The 5,238-nt window shown below is 42.6% G+C and overlaps 1 pseudogene; it reads right to left on the bottom strand.

Moving 5' to 3' along the window:
• Positions 1–2,962: 2,962 nt before the first annotated feature.
• On the bottom strand, positions 2,963–3,764 carry LOC118594981 (annotated as a pseudogene).
• Positions 3,765–5,238: the final 1,474 nt, after the last annotated feature.

Genomic DNA, 5,238 nt, shown 5'->3' with positions numbered 1-5,238 from the left:
GTAGGTTTTGAGGTTTCCCACGCTCAGGATACCATCCAATGTTTCAGTTGACTTCCCATTGCTGCAAGATGTAGGACTCTCAGCTACCTCTGCAGAACCACATCTGCCTGCACATCACCATGCTCCCCACCAGGATGTTAATGGACTGAACCCCTGAAACTGTAAGCAAGACACTTCAATTAAATGTTTTCCTTTATAACAGTTGTCATGCTCATAGAATCTCTCTTCTCTCTCATCGATTGGACTCCTGGAGCTCCACCTGGGAACCGGCCGTGGATCTTTGCATCTGCTTCCATCAGTCACTGGATGAGGGCTCTATGAAGACAGTTAAGATATTCAGCCATCCAATCACCAAAGGAGGTCATCTCAGGCACCCTCTCAACTAATGCCAGTAGTCTATGGTGGAGTCATCTTTGTGGATTCCTGGGAACCTTCCTAGCACTCTGCTTCTCCCTATTCCCCTGGTGCCTTCATTTATCCTGGTATCTCTTTCCTTGTTCTCCCACTCTGTTCCTGTTCCAGCTCGAACCTCTCACTCCCCTAAGCTCTCCATTACCCACCCTTCACCCCCAGTTTGCTCATGTAGATCTCATCCGTTTCTCCATCGCTGGGTGATCCATGCAAGAGATATCGAGACCATGATTAGAAAAAGCACAGAGACAACTAGCCAAACTAGTGGAAACACATGAACTGTGGACCAATAGCTGAGGAGCCCCCATGGTACTAGACTAGGCCCTCTGGATAAGTGAGACAATTCCTTAGCTTGAACTGTATAGGGGCCCCCAGGCAGTGGGATTGGGACCCATCCCTAGTGCATGAGCCAGCTCTTTGGAGCCTAGTGCCTATGGTGTGACACTTTGTGCAGCCTTGGTGCACAGAGGAGGGACTTGGGCCTGCCTCAGCTGAATATACTAGGCTCTGCTGACTCCCCATGGGAGACCTTGCCTTGGAGGAGGTGGGAATGGGGTATGGGTTGGGAGTGAAGGCTGGGGGGGGGGAGGAGGGAGGACAGGGGAATCTGTGGTTAGCATGTAAAATGAATAGAAACTCTCTTAATTAAAAAAAAAGTAAAAAATACAAAAAAAGTTGCCATGGTCATGGTGTCTCTCCACAGCAATAGAACCCCAAGACAGGTACCATTGTAGAGGACAGGTAGGATTAGCAATGGAGAGGGGAATGACAGAGTCTATGTGATCTGAAGGGAGAAATGGGAAAACAGGTGGGGATCAAATTAGGGAGGAGGAAGGGATATAAGCACAGAAGAAGGAAAGTAAGGTAACAGTAAGGATATCTGAAAATATCATAAAGAATCATACTATTAACCATCTGTCTAAAACTACCTATAACACATGTCAGTCAGTATATAAACATACATGGACAGTTTGGGTTGACAGTGCTTCCCCCAAGAGCCATAGACCATCTATGAAAACCCAGGTATGAGAAGCCCACTTTTGAATTGTTGGTCAGGGCTATCCAAGAGACTCCCCAAACATTGTAGGCTTTGCTATTGCCCTTGGCTGCCCTCCAGAGGTGGAAGATATGTACCCATTTCAGAAGACATTATATGCTTTGGATACAGGGATCAGAGGTCCTGAGTTAGACAGACCAGACTGCCTCCTCTTTGAGTACTAGCTTTTGTGGTACTAGAAGGCACCATGCAAGCTTCCAAAGGAAAGAATCAACCAATAGTCCTACCCAGATATGATGCCTATGAAGCACAACAACCACTAGCATGGGCCAATGATGTAAGGGTACCATATTGTGACAAAACCTTGGCAGTAGCCAACAGCTCTCTAATTGGATTTAAGATCCACTCAACAAGAGGGAAGTCATGTCTGGTACTGGAAACTTAGCCAACTACCCAGAGCTAGTGAAGCCAAGTATCTTGTAGCAGACCTCACAATCACCACTTTATTAGGCCAACACAGTCCTTAACTACATTCTAAATATCAATCCTGATACCCACAGATAAGTATAATTCTCACCTCTCATCAAGGAAACATCTCTTTGCAATAGACAGAGGCCATTACAGAAAACCACAGCCAAGCAAAATGTGAAGTCATGGAGCTAAATCCCTGCGAATTCATCTACAACACATCTCCTGCACCTAAGGCTCATGGATCATTTTGAAAAAGGGGGAAGAAAGATTGTAAGAGCCAGGAGAACAGGGAGTTTACTTTGTAATTATGTCTCCTATAAATGACAGAGGCTACATCCATGAACTCTCAACAGTATGTCTCCTTAAAGATGACTTGAACAAGGTCAACACCAATAAGACATACTGAAGGGGATGGGAGGAAGTTTATGAGGCCTCAACCCTAGACAAAGAACTACAGGAAACTAAGGAATGCAGAGAGCTAGAGAAATAGTCTTTCCCAGGGAAGAGTACATCAACTGGATATCCAGTACCAATGGAAGGGGTTGGAGGGAAGAAAAGGAAGGAAAGAAATGATGTTATACTTTCAAAAATAAATTATTATGATAAAAAGGACATAAGAAACCTATGAAGGAATATTTCTGAATACTTTGGCTTTGTAAGAAAAAGTGAGAACATGTTTTCATTTATAAATATATGAAAGAGTTCTGGTATCTGTGAATTACCTCTCATCGGGAAAGTGTGGGGCCAAAAATGTTTAAGATTTTAGAGATTTTATGATTTTTTTTGTTCTTTTTTTTTTTTGGAGGTGAAACAATTTTATTTCACAGTTGTCTTTAAAACTGCAAAGACACTATTTTCTTCATATAAAAACATTGGTATAGATACCTATACTTTCTAGAAAATGATTATGTAGACCCTTTCAAAGAAAATGCACCCATTATATGGTTTCTGTGAAGTTGCTTGGAGAAAACTCGCATCTGGACTGATTCCTAAAACATACCACCCCATACTCTGCAGCTGTTGGTTCTAAGTACAGATCATTGTCACCAATGTATGTCTCTGCATCCTCATATCCTTGTATCCTTTATCACTTAATGTTACATTGGTTCATCAGCTTTTTCTGCAGGTTCATCAGCAGCCCGTGAAGGCTGTGCTTTTCTCTGTGGCCTTTCTTCAAGACCATCCAGGAATGGGGACACATCATCATCATCATCATAGATTGTAAACTCCAAGTCTTTACCAACAATTCCAATGGAAACATTCTTTGTGGTCAGGTCCTGCTCGGCAGGGAGTGTTTCTCTTAAGGCCCGCAGACCATGCTTAACCAGCTCATCCATATTGCACTCCATAAATTCAGACATATGTCTCTCCAGGTAAGTCCAGGCTGATTGAGAATGGGCTTCAATAGACATAGCTCTGCAGTCAAAATAGTTAGCAGATGGACAGGTTTGAAAAATGTGAGGGCCCATGTATCATAACCAGCAATAAGCAGCCCAACACCATATGGTCTCCGGCCATACTGCTGTGTTGGGATCTGGGTCTTGCTTCCAATCAGAGACACAAGGTGAGACACAGGAAGTGGTCTATAAAATACAAATCTGGAATCCAAACATTCCTGGCGCATAAAATTACATAACAGTCTAGCATCAGCAGTCAGACCTGCAATTGAGATACCAATATGGTTGTCAACATGGAGAATTTTCTTCTGGTGAGCTGCAAGTTCTGACTGTGCCCTTTTCAATGCAACCAACACTGCATGTGTTTTTGACTTTAGACCTACTGTGGCTGAACCTTGTTTAACAGCTTCCATTGCATATTCAATTTGATGAATCTGGCCCTGAGGGCTCCAAACAGTGACATCATTGTCATACTGGTTTCGAAACATAGCTCTGGCTCGGCGACACTCAGACACAGCAGGAGGCCCAGGAGCACAGACCCAACTACCTGGTTTTTTTTTTTTTTAAAGGACTTTACTAGTTTAAAAATCCATGCTCCATAAATTGGAAATGGCAGACATATTTATCATTCTTATATCAAATAAAATGAAATACAAGCACACATGTTAACAGTCTTTTCAATAAAAACATACAGAACAATACAGAGTTTCTTTTCAAGTGGACACTCCCCTGTTTCAGTGGTGTGGGTATCGCACAGCACACACTTCACAGCAGAACAGTTAGGTCAGGCCTCATGTTTAGGTAGACTCAAACCCTCCTGACTTTAGCCCTTCAAAATATCCTGAAAGTTGTTGCCAGACAACACTGAATTAGAATAAATCACAAATTCTTAGAAGCTTTCATTTATTGGAGGGAACCACGTACCCATTATACAAAAATAATTCAATTATGTTTCAGGCACAAATGAAATGAGAAATCCAGATTTCAATAAGCTAGCGACAACTTAGAAGGAGATTCAATAAGTACAAAATCCCTTTTACCCCAGAGACTCAATGCCAGAAGCCAAAGATGGCAGCTGGGGATGAGAGATGTCTAAGGTATAGATCCCCTGGTATAGCATCATTGTTGGCCCTGAGTGAAATGATCTATGTAGGCATTCTGGTAGGGCCTCCATGTTAAAAGCCAAAGAAAACTTAATAACTACATTTTTAGTACTGAGTGGAGTCTTCACTACAATCATAAAATCCGTGATAGAGTCCCAATTTCACAAGTGACTCCCAGACAGAAAGCCGTATTTGTGCATCAGATATGACAGCCCACAGTTCTGATGGGGGTTATGGTAGGGTCACTGTTAATAAAGACAAGAAACTCCTTCTTCCATAATGAAAACCAGGATGAGTTTTATCTCAGGATATGACTTGGAAGGTCCCAAATGGCCCAGGTCCCAGGCAGCAGAGAGATCTTGATTGCGGTCTGTCAGCAGGGGTGTTGACAGAGGCTGGCTGCCTGTGTCACTACCTATCAGATGTAATTGCTGAGTTTTCAGGATGTCTTCGTCCTTCCTAGAACCAGAGGAAGCCAAGCCTGAAGTGTGGGACTCTTATTTTATTTACAAGTGAAGGAACAGCTGCCATGCATCTGAAACTTAGGTTAGAGGGGGGAAAAGCAATATTATGAGGTGCAGGGGTGACCTGTATTAAGAATTATATAGGATAACTGAGAGAAAAAATGATCACATATCCCAATAGGGCTTCGTCTCTGTCTCTGTAATGTGTGCCTCTTCCTAGTCTCCCTCCTCCAGAATCATGACTCAGTGAATTCTACCCTGGCTGGTCATGTGTTAAATAACTAAGCCCAATGACTGTTGTGATAACCTAAAACTAAGACATACTTTACAATTTTTTTTTTTTTTACATTTTACTTTATTTTGTTCAGCAGAGCAGGGGCACACAGTGCTATGTT

The sequence above is a fragment of the Onychomys torridus genome, chromosome 1 (genome assembly GCF_903995425.1).
Source record: "Onychomys torridus chromosome 1, mOncTor1.1, whole genome shotgun sequence".
Lineage (NCBI taxonomy): Eukaryota > Metazoa > Chordata > Mammalia > Rodentia > Cricetidae > Onychomys > Onychomys torridus.
This window is presented reverse-complemented; position numbering and strand designations above follow the sequence as displayed.